Below are 27,764 nucleotides of genomic sequence, written 5' to 3'. Positions count from 1 at the left end.
ATAGAGTATGCATGTATTTCATTTGACTATGTGCAGCCTTTATATTTTATTTACAATATGTTAGTTCAATATGGTTTGCAAATTAGTAGAATTTCAAGTGTATGAAATTCACTTGGTTTTCTAAAGCTGTGTTGTAGATAACAGACAGGTTTGGAAGTGACAGTTGATTATAGTAGATGGGAAAAATTGATATAAGTTCATTTTATAGGTTATGCAGGTTTAGTGGCATTACTCTGTTTATATGCATACATACGAATTGTACATGTACTGTGAATAAAATGTCCATACCTGTAGTTTGTATTCATGCATATGGATATGCATGCAGCTGTAAGTAGAAATCTTGGAGATTTGTAGAGTAGTTTTTGTAGTAGGTGCTTTCCAATGATATGAGACTTGTACTCAGTGTGATTAACAGTACATTTGGAATGCGGAACTCTGATGATGGAGTTAGATGTAGAGGTCTTGGATGTGATTGGTGGATGGTTGTGTGACTGCTTAGCTGTATCCAATGGGGGAATGGCACCGAGAGTGATGTGGAAAGGGTAGAAGGACTGGCTAAGAGTTAGGCTCTCCGCGGACACCGCGGCTGTCCACGGGCAGGGCGTGCCACATCCAGTGTTTTTCAGCAAATCCAGCATGGAAAGGGGACTGTAGGGATCAGCCAATCAGATGTTGAGGTTGTGGATTTGTGTTGAAAGATGGCAGAGGTGGAGAAAGTCAGGGTGTTGGTGCTTGGATATAATTTTGTGCATGCTTTACAGCAGTATGCGCAATGCAGGGCTGTGGCAAACAATTTTGATGTTAAAGGATAGGAGGTGGTGTGGTGCACTGTGCCTGATTGCAATGTAAATGGAATTGTACAAGTTTGTGAAGATATGGGCAGGATGAACAGTCCGCATCTTGAAGTTTTGCACTATGGTGCTTTCCATTTGGGCTACGTCAGTGTCCCTACTTTGTCGGCAGATCTGGAACACTTGGTTCAAGCAGTAATGAACATCCTTCCAAATGCCAAAGTAATGTTTTCTGGATTACTACCTAGGGCAATATGGGACAATAGTTCTGTTTTTTGTCCTCAGCAAAACATTGCTAGGTGTGCAATCAACCGAGGCATGTGTGCTTTCATGCTTAGAGCTAGTATGTTTTTCTGTAATAATGAGAATATTGATTCCAGTAATGCTGTTTATTTTAAAGAAGATGGCATTTCCTTATCTTTTTTGGGAAATGCTATGCTGTTTTGGAATATAAGGGTTGCTTTGGAGAAGGTTATGTGAAGATTTTAGTAGTAAAGTAAGAAGAAAAAACCCCCAACAAAATACAAAATAGCAGGTGTCTGTCAAGCATCTGCAAAAAAAAACTCTTTTCAGAGCCAACCTCAAAGGGGAAATGGGGAACACTATTTAATTTTACATTTACCAAGCTCAGGTTTTTGATATGAGCTAGGGATTGGTCAGTAAAGTTTACTGGGTGTGTTGTGTAAGGGGACAGTCTTTTTCCTGAGAGAAGAACAGATAGCTATGGCTGTGTGTTTCCGAAAACAGATTATCTGGATTTTGGGAGACTCATGGATACATTGGTTGGAGGTGCATGCAGAACGCTGTAGAGTAGCTGCAGATCTTGGATTCCCTCATGTGGAAGTGCACTGGCATGGAGTGCATGTAATGAAGTGGCTGGACTTGGTACCTCTCTGTGCTACTTTAGAGACAGAGCATCATCCAGACATAATTATAATTCATTGTGGATGGAACAGTTTAGGACATGTGTCTGGAATTTCTTTTCAATTTGCAATGAAAGAAGGACTTGGGAAGGTCATGGACATGTTTCCAAATTCCCAAGTAATTTTTTCTCGTATTGCGCAAAGACAAATATGGCTGCGTTCTTCTTCATTTGGTCCACAAATGGAGAAAGCGAGGCGCAATGTCAATAAGGCTGTTTGTGCCTTTCTAAGAGATGTTGCATTGTCCTCTTTTCACAATGAAAATATTATGTTTCATAGCACATACATTTTTCGCAGAGATGGAGTCCATCTTACTTATGCTGGCAATCAGATTTGTTTGAGAAATGTACAAAATGCATTGCAACTTTTTGGGAATTACAGTCATCTATTTTGCAGTGGATGTTGACAATTTCAAGTTTTTCAAACACACAAAAACACCACCAAAAGGCTCTTTTCAGATCCACCACTTCCTCCCAGAGAAAAGTGCATTGGTTTTGCTAGGGCAGCACCCTAAACCTTTATATGTCCTACAACTGTCTGCGGACTTCTAATAATGCACAGGGCCCTGCACTGTTTATTTGCCACTTCTATTTTTAAACTGTGAAAGGTGGCTCTGAAAAGAGCCTTTTTTCTATTTTTGGTCTTTTATATTTTTTTGGGTTTTTTACACACAACACACTAGGAGAGGAGGGGAAAGGAGAGTAATGAAGGGACACCAACCATGGGGATAGGAAAGGGCAGGTGGAGAGAGGAAGATGCAGGGTGGGCCTTACTTGGGTAGGTAGCAGGTCTTCTGGTGCTCCATGACTGCAGTCTCAAAAGCACTTCGAAGACTCTCCCCCCTGCAGAGTACTGCATCTCAGTACATATACAATATTGTGACCCTCGAAAGGTAAGGGTCAACAGCATTGTGAATGGCCTGTGAGGCAGCTGCAGGGATGCGCTCTCCCACAGGAGTGTCTCTTGTGGTGAGACGAGCGGAAACGGAGCATGTGGTAGAGAAACTCAACCTACTACGTTCATCACAAGGTGCAACATTGCGAACGGCCCCTCCGTGGAACTACTTAATGTGTCGCTTCATGGATGTCATACCAAAGCTGTACGAACCACGTCTCCCACGACTCAGCAGCATTTTGCACTGGTTGCAGGTGACCTTGTTCGCATGTGCTTTTGGTACGTTACCATGAATGGTAAACAACCGCTACACCCAAGACTCCCGGCAAATGCTGGTAGTAGGGCGTTCCTTTACCTCATCCTCTTCATCGTCTTCATCCTCATCCTCTACATCCTCACGCCTGTTCCCCTCTGCAGGTCCTTGGGGAGGTGATGGTGGTGGAGGGTTTGGGGTTGGTGCTGAGGCAGATGTAGCAACAGCAGCCATGTATGCCATCAGGGTTGATGAGATAATCTCGGCAAGAACAGCAAAGGCAGAAAAAGTCAATCTACAATAGCCAGAAGCACAATGAAGATCAGCTTTGGGATGTGGCCTTTTATGGGGGTGGAGGGGTGTGATTCGCGGACAGTTCGAGACACCCAAAAAGTTTCAAAAAGTTCCAAAAAGTATGTGGAAAGCCAGGGTATTTGTCTGGGACATGTGCAATGGTGAATTTTTACTGTAAAATAATTTGGATTGTCTGAAAAAGTTATTTTAAAATGTTGGAAAACCGGACAGTGTCCGCAAATCAGGACACATGCTCAGCGTGGGTGCGGTCACATGATGACGTCTGGAACATGTCCGCGAAGGGAACGGGTGTCCGCAGGACACCAAATGCACGGGAATGGTCATGCGCATGTGCGCGGGTGTTCTACAGACAGTGTTCGGGTCCTCAACAAATTAAAAGTGTGACACAAGTGAGATGGACAGTTACGGACAGGCGCGATGTTCGCAAGACTTATGGGTGTAGTGTGCATGTGCGTAGATGTTCTACAGACTGTACGGACAGGTATAGTGTCCCCTTAGGACACCTCCATTTTTTGTTTAATTATGGACATCTCGGACACTGCGTGTGTTCTTGGGACAGTTTCAACTTACCTGCGGATGGTACGGACAGGTATAGTGTCCTTAGGACATCTCCATTTTATTCACTTACGGACATCCCGGACACCAAGTGTGTTCTAAGGACAGTTCCATCTTGCTTGCGAACAGTACGGACATGAATAGTGTCCTTAGGACACCCCCATTTTGGCTGATTACGAACATTCCGGACAGGCGAGCTGTCCGCGGGCACCCAAACTGACTTTTAAAAAAAAATAAGACACAAAGGATTGAATTAAAAGACACATAATATTTTTTGTATTATATACAGATACACAATTTATGAAAGGGAGGGGGAAGCAGAAAATGATACAAATATAGGGGAATTAGGTGCTTGGAGAGGATGGATGGGAGGAGATGAAGGGATTTAACTGTGACATGGAGAGGGGGAACAGGTGCATGTGGGACAATGGCATTTAATTATTTCTTTTATGTGGTCCTCCACACAATGTTTCAAAAGATTGACATTTTCCATGAACATGTCCATTTTTTGTTCCATGCGCTCCAGAGTATATTCCAATGTATCTTTTGGTGTATTATTTTCCATGTTTGTACGCTCTGTTAAAAAAAATATATATGTTAGGTGCACAGAAAGTAATGATTATTAATTAGCTTATAAAGAGAAGTGTCTACCATTAGTATTACTGTCTTCAGACATTTCCTCACGCGGGAAACTTTCCTCAAGCCATTCCAAAGTACTGTACATTTCTGTGTAAAAAGCAAAAATATATTAATTTTAGTATACCTAATACAAAAAGTTTAGAAATATATAAGAAAAAATAAAGTTTACTTACTAGTTTCTGGTAAGTTGTGTTCTTACTGTTGTGTAGGTCTGCTGTTGCCCCTAGCTGTGCAGTTTCTGTGAGTTAATTATGTTGGAAGCATATCTTTTTTGTTTTTGTATATTCCATTTTAGTACATGTGGTATTTAAATGGATGGTTGATGTGTTAGATATATAGGTTTCCACTTCTTATTTATTATTACATATAATGTGTTCATGTGCTGTTTTTGAACTTGTGCAGTGTTTATATGGCATGCTAGAGCAATTTAAGATACCCCCTGAGTGTTTGGGTAGTGTTGATGTTGTCCGCGTCCATTCGTGGACATACGCACAGTCCACGGACATCAAAATCATTGGCAGGGGGTTCAGTATGTTCTTTGTTACATGTACATAAAGGAAGGGAATCCTAGTGAACATCTGTCAAATTCACACTATGAAAATGTATATTCAGTAAAAAAACTTTGTTAAAGGGACGGTATGGTTAAGTTGTGCTACTAAAAACCTATGAAATTCAGTAAAAAATCTTTGTTAAAGGGACGTTATGGTTACGTTGCGCTACTAAAAACCTATGAAATTTAGTAAAAAAACTTTGTAAAAGAGACGTTATGGTTCCAAGTAAAACCGAAACACCCCTGAAATTCACCAGTTATGGTAAGCTAAGCAGCCCTAACTCGCGCCACCACCGTGCACTGCTAAGACTAACACCCAGGACATCAAAGATGACATCAGAAATGTCATTGATGACATCACTAATAACATCACATGTCTGACTCATTGTTTTTTCCTTTAATGATATATCTTAGACAGTAATAGTTAGGAACAAAAAAATCAAAAGGTAGTATATTTATAGACTTATACTTTAAATATGTTTTTACAATAATTCACCTAGGGCCCACTCACAGCATATAAAACATATTCAGAGGAAAAATACACAATCAGTAATGTTATCAACACTTTCTTATTGTTATTACTGTACTTTCTCTGAATGTGCTCATATTTGTATTTGCATTAGTTTCTTTAGGGTGCAGTCAAATAATGTGATATTTGTACATAGGGAAGTAGTTGGTTTGAAGCAGAGCAACCCTTTATGTGCATAACGATAATCAGTTAGGTACTGAACACTTTCTGCTTCTACTGCTGCTTTTTTGCATACTTCACTTTCTCTCTCTATATATATACTCATATATGTATGTGTTGTTGTGTCTTTGTGTTTTGTATGCAATAATGAAATTATATAGTAAGTGGTTTTATTAGCTACTTATTACATGTTGCACAGTACACAAAACTCTAATAAGAAAGCATTTATCATTTCACTATTCAACATGGTAAGATTATGAATATTACACCTCCATCATGTATGCTGCACACAATTCTTATATTTATACTTGAGTAGCTTAGAATACTGTAAAGAACTTTGTAATAGAATGCTATTTATATCAATGCATTGCCTAATGCACTACATAGCTCAAGATATCTATTCCAATTATCCTTGACACTTTTTCTGTCAACATTATAATAAGAATCCCTTGTACAGATTTTTCATGAAAAGTAAATGCACATGTGATGTTATCAGTGATGATCTTTGATGTCCTGGGTGTTAGTCTTAGCAGTGCACGGTGGTGGCGCGAGTTATGGTTGCTTAGCTTACTAGAACTGGCAAATTTCAGGGGGTTTTCGGTTTTACTTGGACCCATAACATCCCTTTAACAAAGTTTTTTTTACTGAATATATATATATATATATACATATATATATTGGCCTAAAAACAAACTTTATTCTTAAAATGTCATTTTCTCATAAAAACCTTGTCCTCATGGGGATAATGTACATAAAATTAACCCAACAAACAAATTACATCATTTGTATACTCTGAAACACCGCAAACTCATTTGTCTTTGACTACTCGTAATTGGAGCAGTATATTTCAAAGATATTTGTTACAGAGGCCGATTTTCGCCGGTTACTGTCTGGGTATTGCCGGGCTCCGGAACTCCTGTTCTCAGCATCTGTCTTGGGCTGTCACCTCATCGTGCACATATATGCCCAGGATTCAGCTGCAGCAGACACCTATCTCTTCCACTGGTATGTTTTGCAAAAGGACCACTTCAATCATTGAAAAGTACCCAAGAATGGGCTTTACTTCCGAAAATCTTACAAAGTTAAAAGGGGTGGTTAGAATTGCCATAAACAGTATGCAAAAACCACGAGTAAACCATAACCCTTCTCCCTACTATGTACTTAGGAGTTCTGTGCTTGGGGCGTCACATCCCATGTCAGTAGAAAAGTTGGATAAAATACCCAACCCTAACACTGCCACAGCATTTGCACTAGTGCCTAATTTGCTCAATATGACATCTAGTGATGTAACCTCGCTCAATTGTGTTCCCACTAGGAATATGAGTCCCTTCGCCACTGATTCTCCTAGCCATCGTACTGGCGCCAGTGTCCAGTTTAATCATGCTAGTCTTGCAGATGCTACCAACAAAACAGACTTGGCCCTATGAGTCACTCCCTGTTTCCGAGACCAAGAGCTGCAGAAAAATGAGCCCTTAACGACTGTGCAAATGACTAACTTCCCCCATACTTTGCTGTATGCTGACATGTCAGACACCTCCGACTTAGCTAACCCCAGAAGAACACTAAGATGCATGCTACTAAACTCAAGATCACTGAATAAACACTCAACAGAGGTAGCTGACTTTATTACAGATCACAAGATCGATCTCTGTGCTATCACAGAATCTTGGCCAAATGCTGGAGCCGGTCCCACCCTTACCCTATCGGTCCTCCAGGTGTATAACATCGTAAGAACTGATCGCTCTCATGGAAAGGGAGGGGGTGTTGCCTTAATCTTCCACTCCTCTATCAATCTACATCACTTTAAGGATGTCAGCTTACCAGACTCTGAAGTCCTACAAGTAAAGCTGGCTGTCAACAATAACACTACACTTAAAATCTTCATACTATATCATCCTCCATATACCATGCCAGATTTTTTATCAAACGTCTGTGATTGTATTAGCTCCTCTCTTAAACCACAATCTAGGGCAATTATTATGGAAGATTTCAATCTGGGCCTGGAGGATCCTCTGGACCCTGCTGTGAGAACTGTGCAGGACACCCTGGGAGATTTTGATTTTACACAGCATGCCACACAGCCTACGCATGAAGGGGGCAGAACGCTAGACTGGGTAGTGTCGCATAAGGTAACGGTTGAGAAGATGGAGGTAGAGCATCACCTTATTCAATTTCACCTTCCATGGATTGCCTCTCCTAGGATAATTAGCAATCCATTGCGGAAAGTGAGGTGCCGTAATCTACGGAAACTTACCCCATCCTCTATGATGCCCCCCCTGGTCCGCTTCCTGGAGAATCTTGCTAATTACAACTCAACGACAGAGCTGGCGGCTGTTTATCATGACATGTTCTCTCTAGCAAATTAGCCCGTTAAAACTTAGATCTTTGAAATCCAAACAGTTTAAAGTGTGGTTGAGCACTGAAATACAGAAGCCAAAATTCCAGAAAAACAAAACTCTATGGATCTAGAATAAGTCTAGGGCACAAAAGGACAACACAGGATATGAGTTTGCTGCTAAGACCCATAAAACAGCCATCTGCAACACTAAGAAATGATCGTATGAATCTAGAATTAAGGAAGCATCCTCCAACTCAAAGGAATTGTTTAAAATTCGGAAAGAGCTGGAAGACCTTAACCCTTTGGTGCACTCAATTGTAAAGGACACAAATTGGTACACCTCGATTCGTTTTGCTGTGCGAATTGAAATTGACAAAAATAAAGGGTGATATTACAGTAGGTTTAGAATGCCTAAGTGGCAGTGCCCCGGTGAACTGCTATGGCAGGCTGGTAGATTCCCTTCCTCAGTTCAAGTTCAGGTCTGTCATGAAAATGAACATGATGGTTATCTTAGAGAAGATAAAACCAACTAACTGTAAAGGAGATGTTTGCCCAGCCGCTATTGTTAAATCTTGCTACACACTACAAGCTCCTCTCATTACCAAATTTGTTAATGCATCCTTTCATGAGAACTATGTGCCACTCGAAAGAAAGCAGACCTGGATCTCTCCCCTTTTGAAAAAACCTGTGTTGCATCGCGGGTTAGCAGGAAACTATCGCCCAATCACAAATCCAACTTTTCTTCTGAAAATCTTGGACAAAACTGCCCATGGTCAAATTCAAGAATTCCTTGGCCTGCATAACATCTTAGGCCCCAAGCAATCAGGTTTACGAAGCTTTCACGGTACTGAATCCACTTTGCTGGACGTGAAATCCAACATCTTTTATCTCTGTGACAGAGTAAATACTGCATTACTGATGCTTCTGGACCTTACTGCAGCTTTCAACCTGATAGATCATTCTATTTTGGTGGCCAGACTGCGAGACCACGCCTCATTCATCTTCACCGTGCCCTTATTCGAGCTTTTGGATTCAGAAGGCATAATATACGCCAACTATGCAGATGACACGCCGTACCTTATTCCGCTTTCAGGCAATCACTCCTAGCATTCAGTGACCATTAATACCATCTATAAACTCATACACTCTTGGATGGTATGTCATGGATTGGCTCTCAATAACACCAAAACTGAAATTATGATGGTCTGCACTGCACCTAAAATATGAAATCTGGACGCTGCGTACCGCTCCTTTCAAATCACAGATTGCACTCTGACAACGCTTGCCAAAGTTAATACCTTGCGAGTTGTGGTCGACGAAGAGCTTACCATGAAAGCCCACATTAGCAGCTTGGTCTCAAGTACTTCCTGCTACATCAAACTCCTGGCCCAAATTAGACCATTCTTTGTTTCCCCTAATTGTGCTACCCTGGGCCACACCATTTTTGGCTCTCATCTCATTATTGTTCTATCGTGCTATTGGGCATAGGAAAAGGGGAACGTAATCGTCTCCAGGTGCTGCAAAACAATGCTGTTCGGTTGGTAAAGGTTTTGTGAAAATCTGATCACGTGTCAGCAGCTCAGCGCTCCCTACATTGGCTACCCCTTGGCAAGCGGATCACTTTTAGGTCTCAGTGTCTCACCAACGCCTGCCTGTATGGGAAAAGCCGTGTCTACCTGTCAAACCAGCTTTCATGGCTCCCAAATAGGCGGGCCCTGAGATTAAACAACTCTTGTCTGCTATCTACCCCTAAGGTCAAACTGTCATTGGTCTCAGAAGGATGTTTATCTTTGGTGGCACCTCTTTTGTGGAATGCCCTTCCTCTGGACCATAGGGCCTGCTCTTCTATGGCTATCTTCAAGCGTAGACTGAAAATGATTTTGTTTGAGTAATTTAGCGTCATTGATCCTGATGACCAATCTGTCCTCCTTGCCTGACTGCTTCTTTGTTTTCCTGTCATCGTCTGTCCTCACGCCTCTATGCCTCAAGGCTTTGTCCCGGTGTGTCAAAAATAAAACAAATAAAAAGTACTACATTTGATTGGTTGTTGAAAGAAATCATTGCTGACAATTCAATATAGGAACGTTGACACAACGGGCCTCATTACAAGTATGGCAGTAAGGCAACAACGGCACCGGTATCGCTACCGGCACCGTTGCTACCGTACCGACATACTAGGAGTTCTGCTCACGGGTGCCCTTGCAGCTACCAAGTCTGACCTGGTGGCCGTACCGGCACCCGCGAGCAGAACATGATGGTAGCACTGGTACCGTTATCAATGGTACCGGTGCTACTACCCTCCCCATTCCCATTGAGCCCTATAGGGAATGGGGATGTACCGGGCCCGGCACCCGCGAAAGGGCAATTACTGGGTCCAGCTGGGCTGGAATAGTCCGGTAATTGCCCATTTGTGGGTGCCAGACCCGGATGCGAGTTTAGAGGTAGCCTTGCTGGTAAAACCAGCAAGGCTACCTCCAACCTCATAATGAGGCCCAATGGGCCTCATTACACGGATGGAGGAGAACCATGGTGCTATTAGCGCCATGGTTCATGCCGGTAAAATACCGGCACCGCCTTGGTGGAAAGGGGAATTACCGCCCCATTCCAAGGTCACGGGGTGGTAATTCCCCCTTCCACCATTGCCCTTCCCCATTCCCATATTTGCCCCATAGGGCATAATGGGAATGGGGAAGGCGCTAATTACGGTACCGCAAATTGCGGTACCGTAATTAGCTCCCTGGGTCCCTTTGAGGGTTGGTTTTTAACGCCTGCAAAAAGCAGGCATTAAATTCCCCAACCTGCAAAGGGACCTCGTAGTAAGGCGGTAAGGATTTACCGGTACCGGTAAAATACTGGTACCGGTAAACCCTTATCGCCATCCGTGTAATGAGGCCCAATGTGTTTCAGTCTTGAAGGAGGTTATTCCATGAAAGCTCCCATCATTAAGGCAGCCTACATAGCACAGTATTTGTTTCTAAAAACCATTACTGGGAACACCATTGAAACATATTCGTATCCTCAATACATTGAATATTCATCACACCAATCTAACAGCAATAAACAGCATTGTTTAGTGTGTTGTTATATGCCCCCATGGATAATTGTCAGATAAACATCGTACTGACTGCAGGAAGATGATTATGGTTCTTACCCGCATGTGATTCCTTATATTCAGTCTTGAATGATTGTTAATGACTTCTTTTTTATCTTAAAGCAACTGGTTTATTGTAATTATTAACTGAAAAAGGTTCAGGTTACCTTTTTTCCTGATTTCACTGTTCTGTTCATGCAAAGCATCTTTTTTCGTGATACATGTCCCTTTTTGTCTGAGGGGCCTGTAACAATTCACTAGGTGTTGTCACTACTCCCCGGGGGGGGATCCCCTTCTCATTAGGCTAGGAAGGTCCTCATCGGGAGAAAATCCCCTACTGGGGATAAAGACGACCACTTGGGTGATACACAGCACAACACCCAAACCCAAACCTACCTGAAACGTCTATCACCCTTTCACACAGCCCCTCTGACTGACATAACCATGTGCTATTGTAATATCACGTCAGTTTCACCAACTGAGACGAAGATCATCCAAGATGTAAAGTGTAACATCATGTCTGCTTCATCAGCTGAGACGAAGAAGATCGTCCGAAAAGCAAACGTCAACCCCAATGCAAGTACTGAGAAGAGGAGCCCCTACGGAGCTATGAATAGTGAATTGTGGAACGGAACGAGAAAAAACATTCTAGTGGTCCATGGAGGAGTAGTCACCAAAACAACATAAGAACAGATAAAGGACTTAGTGATGGAGGGAACCGTCCTGGATGCAGACCAACTGAGAAGGAAAGCAGCACACCAGACAGTTCAGCCCAGGAGAATAAAAGGTGGAGGGGAGAACGCTGGGGAAGCCGTAAGCAGTCATCCACATGAGACAAGAAGCAGGCGGCAAGAATCCTTTGCCCGGTGGTGTGGATCTGGTTGGGAACGTGGCTGCAGGCTCAGAAGCGGTACTGTGACCTTGAAAAGGTGGACCTTACGGTCCTTGAACAGCCCCTACACCACTGGCCCAACAATTGGGAACGAAGAACCTGGAGCAGGAGCGGCAGAGACAAGGAACAAGGAAGGCCCACACAGCACTCCCCAACAAAGCAAGACCCCAGGGAAAACTGGTAGAGCATCCCAAAGCAGGCAAAGGTAGCAGGTGAAATGCGGTAACCGGTAAGGGAATGAAGCTTAAGAGTAAATACAAGTTAATTGGAAATACTCAGTACAAGTTAACTGAACTTGATGATACAAGTCATCTTCCTCATGGCAGTATTTGGCAGGAGAGTGAACCTAGTGGGCCTAGCGAAAAGGGAGGAAAGAAAGGGATTAGAACCCAAGCAAGATAAGGGTCTGGCCCCCAAAGCAAAATCAAGCAAGTATCAGAGGGAGTCACCCTCAGGATTGTGGAAGAGATAAGTCAACTGGCCACCAGAGAAGGGTATGGGACCCTGTGCACAATTGCAGTGGGAAGAGGAGCTCACTGGCCACTAGAGAAGGGTCTGGGATCCTGTCTACAATCACAGTGGGTAGGAAGAGCCCACTGCCACCAGTGAAGGGCCTGGGACCCTATGCATTTCAAACAGTGGGGAAGAGGAAACCACAAGAAGGACCCTAACAACGATATATTAAAGAAGAGAGGATATCCTCCTCATCATAGAGGCAGAAACATGTCCATTAGTCACATGAGAAGGGTCTGTGATCCTAAGAAGATTCAGAACATTGTTGAAAGCAAGTTACAAAGGCAAAGTGAGTATCAGTCTGAAAGCTCTAAATATCAAGTGATATTGCAACGCCCTCTATCTCGGCACCCACCAAGGGAACCTCAATAAGTTACAGATTATTCAGAACAATGCTATCAGAGCTGCACTGGTTATCAGTCACACAATGAGTATCCCTAAAAACCCTTGCTCTTACGCACAAATGCATTGCTAACCAAGCACCTTGCTACCTCGCCAAGAGATTTACTATCCATACCTCTAACAGACCCCTCAGAAGTGCCTAGTCCAATTGCCTATCTATACCCCATTTCAATCTGCAGCGATCAGGGGGGATCAGCTTCCCTGTCTTGGCAGCAAAACTATGGAACTCACTACCGAACCCCCTCAGAGCTGACCCATCCTTCCCAGCGTTCAAAAGAAAGCTAAAGCATGGTTGTCTATCCCCAACCAGTATTGATTTAGACTGATCACTCCACCTACTTGCCTAGAGTAACCATCTTTGGCCTGCTGTACACTTGTAAATTCTGATGTGTATTTAATCGTAACTGTTGCTTTCTGGTCAATTTACCCGCTCTTCTGTTTATAATTTGTAAATGCTTCCTTGTATATTAGCTGTACTCGCTTACTATGGGGGTCATTACGACCTGGGCGGTAGCCATGGAGCTATTAGCTCCATGGCTACCTCCCATACCGTACCTGTGTCCGGTGTTCTTCAATGGGGACTTACCAGTGTAGTACGACCCTGGCGGGATTGGTAAGTCCCCATTGAACAAACCATTCCCCATTCCCATTTGAGCCCCCATAGGGCTCAATGGGAATGGGGAGGGTGCTAATAACGGGCTCGCGACTTGCAAGCCTGTTACTAGCGCCCTGGTCCCTTAGCGGGACCCGTAAGGGACATGTGGTCAGACCACACGTACCTTACGGTCCCCGCAAGGGACCTTGGAATAGGGCGGTAAGGGATTACCGGCACCGGTCTCCTTACCGGTGCCTGGTATCCCTTACTGCCCAGGTCGTAATGACCCCCTATGTCTGTATATAATTGTGTAAATACCTCCTTGTACAGTAACTGTATTTGCCTACTATGCCTGTATCCCAAGTTATGTGCCCTTGGGCCAGATGCGCTTTATAAATAAATGAAATACAAATACAAATACCAGGATATGGAGTCATTCTCCTGGTAACAAAGAAGAAGTAGAGAGACACGCCAGGCTTTGCGTGTCAAGAGCAGAACAAGAGAAGGGAATTATTCTCCTGGTCCTTAAATAGAAGTAATGTTGTTGACACCAGGGGAAGAGAGTCCTTCCCCCTGGCCTTGTTATCCATTGTATCAAGACATTGGGCCTCATTAAGAGTCTGGCGGTAACCCTGCCGGTAAAAGCGGCAGGCTGCCACCGGACATGTGCATTTTCCCGGCACCTGGCTCCAAGGAAACATCAGGGAATTACGACCCTGGTGTTCCTGGAAGTCAGGCGCCGGAACAAAGTTAATCCCCATTGCCATTTCAGTCCCTTAGGACTCAATGGGAATGGGGATGACAGAAGCACCGACACTGTTAATAACGGTCTCGGTGCTTCCCGGTAAGTCTGCGGGCAGTTGCTGTCCTGCCTGCCAGGTCAGACCTGGTGGGTGTGACGGCAGCTGCCGCAGACTCAGTGTGTGCCGGTCCTGTAACAACGGTGCCGGTAGACTTACCAGCACCGTTGTTAATGGAATGGCATAATCGTAATGAGGCCCAAATATTGGGAAGAGAGTCATTCCGCTTGGTTCTATTGGAACTTGTCCAGAATCACACCAGGAGAAGGGAGCCATTCTCCTCGAGAGAACATTGGGTAAAGACTGTGTTGAAACTTGCAAATCATGCAAGGGAGTCAATCCCCCGTGGAGTGTTGGCAGAGTGTTGTCTGATAAGGTTGTTGTCTGCTGGTTTCCTGGAACTGCCTTGCCGTGCAGCAGTGTTTCTGAGAAGCAGCATGTCTTCCATTGGCCTTGCTTAGAGGAGGGGCTTTACCTTCATACATTCTACTCCTGACGCGAGTGTCGCGGAGTGTTGGCAGAGTGTTAGTGGAGGGTGCTATGGAGCACCTTACTCTAGCTGACCCCAGGCTTTTGCTCAGGACTCGAAGTCAAGCTCGCTTGGCGCTGCAGGAAGGTGTAGGGGACGAAGACGAGGCCTCTTCTTTCCACTGAGGATCTGCTTCGGCGAACCCTCAAGCCCTGGCTGAAGTTATTGTTTTCCCCTCGTCTTCAGTTTTTCTTCCCCACCTTCTATCAGTTGGGAGGGGCTGCAAGTTGATACTGCAGCATTTTCCTTTCTGGAACTGGCTATTTGGGAAGAAAGGGAACCAGTGGACTCGGCAGTTGCAACGGCCTGCGAGGCACAAAGTGTAGTTACTGACTGTGGAGTGTCCCCCATATTTTATGGCAATGAGTGCCCGGCCGGCTCTCAGGATTTATTTTCAAGATCTAATGGGGAGAACTTGATGCAGAGGGTCTCTGGTTTTTATCTTTCGGAGGACTTAACAAGACCCATGGCCCCTCAAACACAATATAAGAGTTTGAGGGGTTGTATAGAGCCGGAAAAGGAACAGCCCTCTAGTATCCCTTCATTTCAGGCTGTAGTATTGGACGGCCTTGCTTACATGAATCGATTCAAATTGGGAAGTACTATGATAAACCAATTATATCAGTGCCAGCCCGTCAGTGAAAAAAAATGGTGAACAAAATGGAAGATTGTAGGAGTAAATCATTGGCGGAAGGGAAGACTATAAAGTGGCACTTCAGAGCAAGAGACCCCTTGCCCTCTGTACAGGGTAAATAGACCCAATAAGAGCTCCAGCCCCAAACATCGCTTCGATCCCCCAAGAGAAAGTCTGGCTTGATATCTCTGATGCCGACCTGCTGACCGGTTCTGACTAAAGGGGCCCTGCCTGGGAAGCAATGCAACACCTGCCCCCCACTAGACTTGCTTTGTGAGAAAAAAATAATACATTGACATCTGGCGTAGTGCTCACCTCCAGGGGGACTGGTGGCATGGGCATGGAGGATGGGCAACTGACCGCAAAAGAAACCGTGACGACCACTCTATGTGTCCCCTTAAACCGGGTAAACCCATAGGTGAGTGATGTGCAGTTGGAGGAAACCCTTCAGCCCAGTGGAGTCTGTGATGGGGCCAGAGATCCAGCTGCACCGGATTCGGTTTTGGCTGCCAGGCTGGTAAAATATATCACAACGCTGACGTTGCAACTGAGTGACAAGCTGAACTCCAGAGGAGAGTAAAGACTGATAGGGGAGGTGGACGAAGATCAGTTTCTCTAACTTTTGGCTCCCGGGAAAAAGACGAAACTTGGTGGTGCGCTCAGTTGGGGAGGTGACTGAAGGGTCCAACCCTTGCAGGAGCCATGTCAATTGAGTGTCAAGGAAAAGAAGCAGACACTGAGTCAATGTATGCATGGAGCGCCCTGTGACAGCTGCTCTGAGGACTCAGAAGATTCACATACAGAGGAACTAGACATTGAGCAACTAACCAAAGGAAAATGGAGGGCAAGGGAGCCTGGTGTCACAGGGGTGGTCCTAATGTACCGGAGCAGACAAGGGATAACAACAGCTATAATTTAGAGGACCAATGTGCCAAATTACAGGCGGCCCTGGAATTGATTGTCTCCATTACTCTGTCCCCCTTTCTCAAACTATATGAAACCCTAAATGAAAACTAAAGGGATAAGTCAACAATTTTGGCATAATGCAGTCCAAATTGATATTTATTGAATCCTACTTTGAGGCTGCTAGGGAAAAGAGATCAAGAGAGAAAGAGTCAAAGGTGTCATTTTCAAAACATTGATTGACCGAATTGAAGAAGCAAGGGCAGATAAAACATCTTTCCTGGCTTGATTTAGAGATACAATCAAATTAATGAAACCTTAAGATAACAATGAAAAGAAAAAAAGCAGCTCTGTTTTTACCAACACAGAGTCACTGTTGGAGCTGGTCAATCCCCAGGTGGCGCTCATGGCAGGCCGAAAAAGTAAGGGTGGAGCGATGGGTTATAACCGGGTCTCGGGAGACAGCTTTCAGACCCAGGGCCAGTCCCATACTGAGGTGCACTCACTTCCTGTTAGTCCCAAGGAAAGAATAGAGAATGCAAAGACGCCCGAAGCTAGGAGTGAAATGATAGCCCAAGTTGTAGCTAGGGGGCCCAGTCCTTTGCCTTTGGATATTTTTCCAATCTTTGACATTGACTTACAAAGAGCGCCTAAAACAGCAGGAAAAGGAGCAAGATGTAAAACTGTTGCTCTCCCAAAAAAGTCCAAACAATTCCAGAGATGTAAACCAGTAACGGGGGGTGGTTCCAGAAATTTTATTAGGAATCTTAGATCAGTGCTAGAGGTGCCCCAAAGTGAGGTCTCCCCTAGGGCTTTCTGTCGGGGTTGAGGAACAAGTCAAAGGAAAAAACGGAGTCTAACGAGTGTAATAACAGCTCTGGTATGTCACAACCAGAGGGTGACCAATTGATCAAGAAGGGGGAAACGACACATTGCTACAGATGTCAACAGATCTCTCAGAGGGTTCTGTTTTCCTCAGCACTACCTACTGATGTAGGTGCCGAAGAAGGAACATTGGCTGTTTGCCATAAAGAAAATTTCAGCTTTAAAACATTAGAATAGAAACGGCTCAGAGTTGATTTCAAGTCGACAGCCAAGCAACTACAACCCAAAATGATGGAATCATTGGTAGAGTGGTCAAGACAAGAGAGATTCACCCAATCAAGGCCCAAGGTTGCCGTGAATAAGTCCAGGGTGCGGACGTCTTCAGCACCCTGTCAGCAGGGGAGGAGGCCCAGATCAAACTTTGAGGCCCGGAGCACAAATCATAAAGTGCTTCTAGAAAGAGTTTTGAAAGCTGACGATGGCATGATATTGAATTGTTGAAACATAATGGCCTTTTTGTATAACGTCCCCCAATTTAGAGTAATTGAACCCAGAGATAGTGGACTTTCCCAGTGAACATGAAAATTACCAGGTTTGCCTCCATATGACAATTCAGGCGGTAACAACATTGATGATAAATGCTATTGATGACTTCAGGGCCCTGTGATTCGGCCTGAAGGAGTGTGCCTGGGTCCCACAAGACTTCTCAGGGCTAGATACGAGTGCCCCCAGGAAAAAGGGGCTAGGACTTTATCGAACCTGCCATTTGGTTGAGGACAAGTCCTCTAAACCTACCAGATATTCCCCAACGACCCTACAAGGACCTTATGCTTTGAGGATAATTACTAAAGGCAGGGCCCTTGTTAGGGCACAACCAACCATCTCAAAGAAAGAAGCTCTGGAAACACGAACCAGCAAAGAGGAGTCCTGGGATTAGTTAGCCAGGACCTTAGCTTCACCGGCAAGAAAATAGAATGACTATCAGGAAGACCGAACTTGGATGAAGATATACTCCTGTAACACCAGAGGTTTTGTTCATTTGTTTCAGAATATTGTCCCTAGGCTAACCAACTTGGACGTATTGGGCCTCATCACGAGTTTGGCGGTAACCCTTAAATGTGGCGGTAGTGCTATTACTGCCGCATTTAAGGGTCCGCCAAATCACAGAAATCTGCCACCGGTAGGAGTGCAAAATTTCCCCATTGAGCCCAATGGGGAATGGGGCATTCCCGAATGGGCTCAATGGGGAATGGGGATTTCCCATTCCGCCAAACCTGTGATCCGGCGCTAATAGCACCGGTCGGTTTGGTGGTAGGGCTAATAACGCCCGCGCTAATAGCGCTGGCGTTACTGCCCAACTCGTGATGAGGCCCGTTGTGTTTTCAAAAATCATGGCTTAGAGAAACTCCCCTTTTAGATGACTTCATGGGCTACCTGAATAAAGCCTCAAAGGGAATAATAAGAGGTAGGCTTACATCGGGACTGTTCACACTTGTAAATAATAAACCATCTGGAAAAATGATGAGAGTATTACAACCGAACCTGCTGATACAGATTGTAATAATAAAACTACAGGAGAGGCCAAACCCTAAGGAGGGTGTGTTGGTTATTTTTAACCTATACTGGATCCCTAAAGCTAAAGATGTCTTTTATCGAACTGGTCATGACCTGGATCGACAATTTAAGATCAGAGTGGGAAGATGCATGGATAATAGCATGCAGGGATTTGAACATCGATGGGCTGGGGCCTACAACTGGTCATGAGAAGGTTAGCTCAAAGTCTGAAAAAATATCAAGAAGTCTGAAATGGTTGGAGGCAACTAAGATCAGGGACATACATATTGTAACGGCCAAGTGAAGGAGGACCTGACAGGTGCCAAAACATAGTCCTCACACCCGATCTAGCGCAACGCTAGACTACTTTTTTGTCGACGGGGCAACTTTTCAAAGGGTGAGATCTTTGAAGATGCTTCAAGCTAAATATAGTGAACATAGTCCTCCAACAGGATTTTAATAACAGGGAAGACACACATTTGGGGATGTAAGATAATTCTGGAGAATGGCTGCAACAGGTTAAGGATTGATCCCAGTTCACTCCCAGCACTAACATCAACCTTGAGACAATGGCAATCCTCCTCGGAACAGGGTTTGGGCTATGAATCGTGCCTTCTCCTGTTTATAGACCCATATGGGAGAAGTGGTAAAGGCGGTCTACTGAGAAAACATGCCTACGACGAAGGGATTGTCAGTAAAAAGCATCAGTTTTTAAAGGATTTGCGATCACCAGCGTGGATGCTCCACTTATTGCCAGGCTGGAGAAAAGGAGGGAAATGAAACAGCAGTACAGGAACTGAGTTAAGTCACACAGAGCCACTCTTTATCAAAAAGATACTGAAGAAATGGTGATGGCTCTGAACTCAAAGAACACAAAATTCTTCAGGACCCTCGTAAATGGTAAAGAGTGTGACTCTGGTTCTCGCCAGTTAAACCCTATCCAGGAAGCTAGCTGGCTGGAGCACTTTGAATAACCGTATGACCCAAGTTCAGAATGAGTCCTGCTCTATTAACATCAACATAGAGGAAATTAAAAAACATAATTTCCAAAGCAAGTTCGTCAAAAGCCACGGGACCTGATGGCATGACAAATACCATGCTTAAAGGAGCACCAAAGATATGGACTGACTTGTGTATGGTATTATTCAGGAGAATGAACCTACTGGGGAGAATACCAGCATCACGGAAAAAGGCGGTAGTGATGCCAATTTACAGAGGGGATAGAGCAAACCCCGGAAACTACCGACCAATTTCCCTCCTGGTCGTCCTGGTGGAAATGTATGCCGGGATACTTCTTAAGAGGCTTAAAGAGTGGATAGTGGAAACAGGAAATTTCGATCCCAGACAATCCGGATTTGTAAAAAAATGTCGATTGTGGACTGTACCTCCTATTGATTAGTTTGTTAAAAATGAAGATCTTAAAAGAGAACGACAAACTGTACATGGCTTTCATCGATATGGAGGCAGCCTTTGATCGTGTTGTATGAGACAGCCTATGGACAAAACTGCTGTCTAAAGGAAGTTTTATCAGCAATTTAAGCTATATACGGGCAATCTGGTTCTGTTGGACGGCACCCCAGTGGGCCTCCAAAGAAAATTGGATGCCCTACTGGCCAACGCAGACCAGAATAGGCAAACAATTAGCATAGGAAAATCTGAGATCATGGAGATAAAAAATCCAAGAACAAAAACAAAAAGATTGTGTTATTGGACCATGAGAAATTACAGAATAAGATTGACAACTTCAACTAAGCACCTAGGTATAACGATTAGTTCTAATGGTGGAGAGAAGCCATGGATAGCAAGTCTCCTTACAAAACCTAAACAACTGACAGCACAAGGTTTGGTAATCGGGAGAACATTTTGAAAATTCTCTCTTCAACCTACCATTAATTTTTACAACCAGAAGGTGGTTCCAGCCTTGACTTACGCAGGGGAAGCAGGCTTGGGTCTACCCTGGGAAACATGGGAGAAGCTTGAAAGTACATTTTGGAAGAGGATCTTAAGACTACAGACTGCCCTGCCAATGGCTGTAATTAGACATGAATTGGGCCTGAATTCGTTACACGCACAAATTATATGGAGACCTTTGGCGACCTTCGTAAGCTGATTGTGCTTACCTGCCCCCACAATATCAGATTATTAAAATCATGGAAGCGGGCATGACTTTTTTGCCACTGAACCAATGGAGAGACAAATGTGTGGACATTTTGTCAAAACTTAACATCTCAGTGGAAACCTTGTGCAGTAATCCATAGAAGGTAAAGATGGCCTTACTGTTGGCTGATTGGACTGAAACTGCAGCAAGGCGCTCTACATCAAGGCCTCACACTTTGTCCAAAACTCTTGTAGGGCTACCGAATATTACTCCGGAGTATCTAAAAAAAATCGCCTAGCCCAAGACACAGAGACTTGATCTTGTGATTTTGTCTGAATGTCCTAAGAATGAAGGAAGTTTTGTTTAAGTACGGTTTGGTAAAGAACAACAAGTGTCGGTTCTGCAGTCTACAGGAAGAGTCTTTGCAACACCTGACTCTATTTTGCCCCGAGCTGAGGGCAGAGAGAACACTTCTTCTTCTTGACAAACTGAAGAGTGTCCAGGGTTTGAAAGCAGAATTATGGTTCGAAGTAAAACCGAAAACCCCCTGAAATTCACCAGTTATGGTAAGCTAAGCAACCATAACTCGCGCCACCACTGTGCACTGCTAAGACTAACACCCAGTACATCAGAGATGGCATCACAAATGTCATTGATGACATCACTGATGACATCACATGTCTGGCTCCCTCTTTTTTCCTTTAATGACATATCTAGGCCAGTAACAGTCAGGAAATAAAAAATCAAAAAGGACTATATTTGTAGACTTATACTTCAAATATGTTTTACAGTAATTCACTTGGGGTTCACTCACAACATATGAAACATACACATAGGGGAAAACACTGTCTTGGAAGACAGCAATGCATTCTATGTATGAAGATGATCAGTAAGGTTATCAACACTTTCTTATAGTTCTGCTGTTTTTTTATTACTGTACTTTCCCTGGATATGCTCATATTTTTATACATTGTACTCACACTACTTTATTTAGGGTCCAGTCACATTATGTGATAGTTATACATAGGGAAGTAGTAGCTTTGAAGCAAAGCAATCATTTCTGTGCATGAAGATAATCAGTTAGGTTATGAAGATTGTCTGGTAATACTTTCTTTTTGTTTACTTCATTTTCCCTGTATATGCTCATATGTGTATGTGTTGTTGTCTGTTTGTGTTACACTTATGTAGTAAATGGGTTTTATTAGGTACTTATTATATGTTTACAGTATGTAGAACTGTAATAAAAAAGCATTTATAATTTTAGTATTTAACATGGCAAGATTATTAATATTGCACCTCCATCACGTCTGCTGCACACTATACCTATGTTTCTACATATGTATCTTAGTATATTGGAAAAACTTCACAATAGTATGCTATTTGGATTAATGCATTGCTTCACATTTGCTTCTCCAAAGCAACCCTTAGGTTCGAAAACAGCATGGCATTTCCCCAAAGAGATAACGACGTGCCATCTTCCTTAAAGTAATCAACATTACCAGAGTCAATGTTGTCATTGTTGCAAAAGAACATGCCATCTCTAGTGTTACACTCACCTGGTCTCTGCGGAGGCGTTGGGGCATGGTTGCACCCCTCCCCGACCTTGAATCACCTCCTTCAGGCCTCTCCCTCAGTAGAAATGCTGTGAGCGGTGGTACGTGGTGATACTGCTCCTGCGTGGAGATAAGAGTGTGTGAGTGCGCCAATCTGTGATTGTTGTACCTCTCAAACCCCTTCACTCCAAAGTATGGTTTCTGTGAGCATACGCCGTCCCAAAAAACACTCACCTGTGAATTATGGAAGATAATCTCTCAGTCCTGCTTCTTCTGGCCGGGGCGCGTTAAATGGGATCTAGTTCCTTCACTGATCTCTGATAAGGATTAGTCCAGTCCAGCTTTGACTATGCTTCTCCTTATGATTGGTAAGTCTTTCTTGAGCTCTTGTAATGCTGTTCGTTCTGTTTAATGTCTTTATATGTTGCTCCTATTTATGCCTGCAATAATGTCTCTCTTCTGTTTTCTTTCCTTAGATGGAAATTCGGCCTCAATGCAGCTGTGAGACCCGAGACGCGGCCAGATGGAAGATGGATGCTACCACACTGTTTGACAGCAGGTAAGTGATGGTTTAAGGAAAAGCGTGAAGTATGGCAAAGCGCAACATTAAATTGACTGTTTTTTCGATGTCTAACCTTGTCTTCTGTTTTTCCTTGCAATCGCTGCTGTCGACGATGGAGCGTGTCGTGCTGAGGTGCCAAGATGAAGATTTCGGAATTCCGGAAAGTTTAAAGATTAATACTTGGTTCGCAGAAGAGATGTACAGGTAAGAACAGCTTCCCCCAGTTGGTAAGTATGCTGGCAGGAAGCAGGATGTCCAGGAAGCGGGATCTTCAAAGCTAAGTTTGACCTCAGGCGACAGTGAGCATTACGCTGCTTGCAAGTGCAGAATAACGCAAAGAGTCTGTCTTGTGGATCAGGGCAGCTTACATAGCTGAGATCATGGGCACGCCCATTAGGGCCGGCTTACCGGCCACACCCTGCCACTCCTAGAGAGTGAGCATGTGCAAAGGCAATACATTAGCAGCCACACCCAAGAATACACTTCGGGCTGCTTAATGGATGGAATGTGCAAGGTTAATGCATTCTGCTTAATGGATGGAATGTTCAAGGTTAATGCATCTGAAATGCTATGTCCATAATAAAAGCTTTTTGGTGTTAAATGGATGTTCTTGTTTAACTTTTGTTCAGGACCCTGGTGCCAAAGGCGCCAGGACAATGTCCACCCAGGTCTCCTGTGCATGCGACTCCTGCATGCCTGTGCCCCTGAATTCATGACTATGACATCTAGTCATAAAAGCAAACATGCCTTGGTTGATTAAGCACCTACCAACATTTTGCGGAGGACAAAAAATAGAACTATTGTCCCATATTCGCCTAGGTATCAAACCAGAAAAAATAATCTTGGCATTTGGAAGTTGTTTCATTACTGCCTGAACCAAGCTTTGCAGATCTTGCAACAAAATAGGGGCACTGACATAGCCCAAATGCAAAGCACCACAGTGCAGAACAACCACATGAGGACTATTATACCAAGCCATATCCTGACAAACCTCTAGCATTGCTTGCAAATTAAAACCAGGCACAGTGCACCACACCACCTCCACTCCTTTAGCGTCAAAATGGTTAGCCACATTCCTAGATTTAGCATACTGCTCCAACACATTCACAAACATATCTCCAAGCATCACCACCCTGACTTTCTCCACCTCTGCCATCTTCACTACACACAGCCTCTCTCAAACCGAAGCAGAACCTCAACACCTGATTGGGTAATCCTCAAAATACACTTCCATTTCATGCTCGGAAGCCCCGGATGTGGCATGTCCTGTCTGCGAACAGCCGCGTTGTCCACGGAGCGTGTAAGTAACACTGGGGCAGCCCTTCTACCCTTTCCACTTGACTCTCTGCACCATTCCCTCATTGGATACTGTTAAGCAGTCACACAACCATCCACCAATCACATGCAAGTTGTCGGGGGGAAATTCTGCCGGGGTCGGCCGGGCCGTCCGCAGACCTCCGGGCAGGGAGGCCCCAACTCCTCCCGTGTATATCTCGGATCGAGACAGAGTATGAGGCACACACAAGGAGCAAGGCAACTTCTGCTGTTTATTATGCAAACGGCAGGGATGGGTCAAGGAGCGTACGCGTTCGTCCTGACACACACACAATCGTGCGGCTCGCAGGCCCTTTTTACTGTAATATGACGCGCTACTTGCGTCACTTCAAAAAGTTAACAAAAAACCTATCGCCACTCTTAATTGGTTGCTCGAGTGGTAGGGTTAGTATAGTACACATATAGAGAATGATATTAGTGGTCAAGGTGTAGTCAGGTGGTATATCTGGGTTGTCCCTATAATTAGATACATAAGAATTGTTACATGAAGACTCCTGAGGATTGGCTAATGTTACTGACGTCTGAGATAAGAGCCCCATGTTCTGATTGGTGCATCCGTGAGCTCCCCAGCCTGGGACCACCGTTGTTCCCAGCTCTCGGTGTACCTGTGTTTGCAACAATGTTTCAATATGGGTACGTGCAGACACTGTGAGGATTTATTCATAGGTGGAAGGCTGACCGCTCCCACTGTAGCAGATGTCCATTGAGCCTTTCAAGTGTATCGGCCTATGTCTCGTAGCGAGGGACCCAGACGCCTTTCTTTCTCCTGGGCTTTGGCATCTCGTCAGGTTCGGCTTGGTCACGTGAGGCGGGACCGTGTTTGAGGCAGAATTCTGCACAATTAATATTGCTTTTCCACTGTGTGTCTGGTTTAATTTGTAGATATGACTTTAACGTTGGTACGCGGAGTGCAAGGTTGCAACATCATGCCTTTGATGATTTGTTCTTGGATGTGGGTTTGCAACATTGCGACCTTGGCTGGTTGCTCCACCAGGCTCATTCTGCGGGATCAGCAACCTGACTTTTGCTTTGTTAATGTCCACGGGAACTCTTGCCTGAGGCCTACTTGGGCCTGGTGTATAAGTGATCCATTTCGGGCATGGGTGCTTTAGGTTATAGTGGCGTATATTTCCATGACCAGTATCGTGTTTCTATTATACCTCTCATGGTGGTAACGGGTTTCAAGAGAAGCGTGAGCAAGCGGCGTTATAGATGAGTTCATGATGCATCTTGCGTTTCTGCATTCTGAAAGCCTATGTAAAAATAATAAAGATGCACGTCCGTGAATATGCCTGTCGCCTACGTCAGAGCACTGAGTATGTTCTTCGTGTAGATTGTTGTGGGAATGTTAGGTGTGTATATTTGTACAGATGTGCTTCCAGTTGTCTAGGTCTTCATGGCATTTCTAACGACGTGTGGTTTTTAGTCTAGCTGATCCGAGCCGCAGGTGTCGGCATGGCCAGTGCGGGCTGCTGGGCAAACAGGTGGACACATCCGTATGTTCCTGTACCATGGTACCTGGTCGTCTGGTAACTGGACAAACTCTTCTCGCGGCGGGTGTCTGGGCCGTGACCCTCTAGGCCAAGCGCGAGAGGTGAAGGACGGGAGCCTGGTCTTCCATTCTCCCACTTCAGTCCCCCCTCTGGTCGACTTGTCGACCACAAACATATCCTTCTCGTTATCTCCTCTTACCCTCCATATCTTAGTTATCCCTCCGAGATGTCCATAATGGTTTACATGATCTTCAAACGACCAATACATGTATTCACATGTTCCTCCAGGAGTACAGTATACCCATCTTCCTATGTAGCTCCTGGGGTTCCTTGGGTTCTCGATCTTCACTGATGGTGGATCTAGATGGTTGGTGATGATTTGTGTGCGCAGCTTCTCCCTCTCTTGTATTATCACCCCTGTATGCTGACCATCATCTGCTGGCATCAAGGGGTGCATTCCCACCATTTCCAGCAACTCGTCAGCCGTGCGTGCCTTTCGGGCTTTCCAAAATCTAATTATGATCAGAGTAGCTCCAGCCAAAATAGTACACCCCACTATTATTTTCAGTCCATCCGACAGCCAAGATGGCATCCATGACCATAATAGTGAAAACCAGCTCTTATCCTTGTTTACACCGTTACTCTCGTCCATCATTTTAGAGTGCATCTGGGCCAATTGTGAAACTGCTTCTGTCAGTGTACCATTGTCGGCATCGTTGGCAGGTATGAACGTGCAGCAAGATTGTCCTATCTTTGCACAAACTCCTCCTTCCATTGCTGTGAGAAGGTCCAGTACATATCTGTTCTGTAGTGCTACCATCCTTACAGCTCGCAGCTCCTCTTTAATTGCGTTGAACCCATTTACTGTTGAATTGATGGTCATCATTAGTTCCCATCTTGTTATTTGGAGCCATTTTGCGTTTGCGTATGCCTGCAGTCCCGGATGTATTATTGAGGAGAAAAACATTGCTGCTCTGCTGAATAGTCTGTGTTCTGGCGGTATTGACGTTAGTTCCGTTTCCGACCTTCCCCACAGGTAATTTCCTGTCAGTGGCTCTCCTTGTCGTCTTCTCCTATTTAGGACAGTATCCTCGCTGTTGGTCTTGTTCTCTTGCTCCTTCTGGAGTGGTGCAGATCTCTTTCGTCTCTTATCCCCTTCATCCATTTTAGGAAATTTCGCCACATTGACATGCTTCTTAGGTACCACTAGTGATGGTACATTGACGTGTACCATTGTGCACACACCATTCCACAGGGGAGGCAGTGTATGATATGCCTTTTCTCCGCAGGCCCAATAATGGTCCATTATTACTGCTGTTCCCGCACCCCCCTCAGGTAACTCCATCACACTTGCACAATTGGTGTTATATCCTACATCCACCTCTCCTTTATGCTGGTAGCATACTTTGGGCGCAGTCAATGGTAATATTGTTATTGGGTCTTCATCTTCTTCTACCCACGTGAGCATTGGTACGTACTTGATCCACGTCGTCCAACATCGATGATTGTGTGTCTCGATGGTTGAGATAGTTTCTTTTGTTACCATGTTGCTGCCAATTACTCCTATCTCCCAGCTGTTGTCCAGATACACCTTTCCTGTTATCGTCAGTAGCGGCCTTTCCCAGCATCCTTGTTTACCCGGAACTTCAGTGGCGTACCAATCACATGGTAGATACTGCAGTGTTACCTTCTTTGTTTCTCCTTTTGCAGGGCCACTTGTTATGTACCTGAATGCTTCGGCATGTAAACTGGTCTTGTGATAACTCAGATAGGTCTTGAGGAAGTTGTTTTCATATGGGTATGAGTCTCGCGTTTTCCATGTCATGTGCACTACTGTTCCTTGAAATCTTCCTTTCGTTTGGAACAGGGCCAAATATATTATGCACTGTGCTGTTTTTTCATCTATTTCTGTGGCAACAAATGTTCGTGAGGCGCTCATGGCGTATGGTATTAATGAGCAAACGTAACAGCTATCCTCAGTTGTCTGCTTACCAATGCGGGTCATGTGCTGGTACCATATGTTGTTTGTGACGTGTGCT

The sequence above is a fragment of the Ambystoma mexicanum genome, chromosome 12, assembly GCF_040938575.1.
Source record: "Ambystoma mexicanum isolate Mex_15411 chromosome 12, UKY_AmexF1_1, whole genome shotgun sequence".
In the NCBI taxonomy this organism is placed as follows: domain Eukaryota; kingdom Metazoa; phylum Chordata; class Amphibia; order Caudata; family Ambystomatidae; genus Ambystoma; species Ambystoma mexicanum.
The sequence above is the reverse complement of the archived record's forward strand: the minus strand, read 5'-3'. Positions refer to the sequence as shown.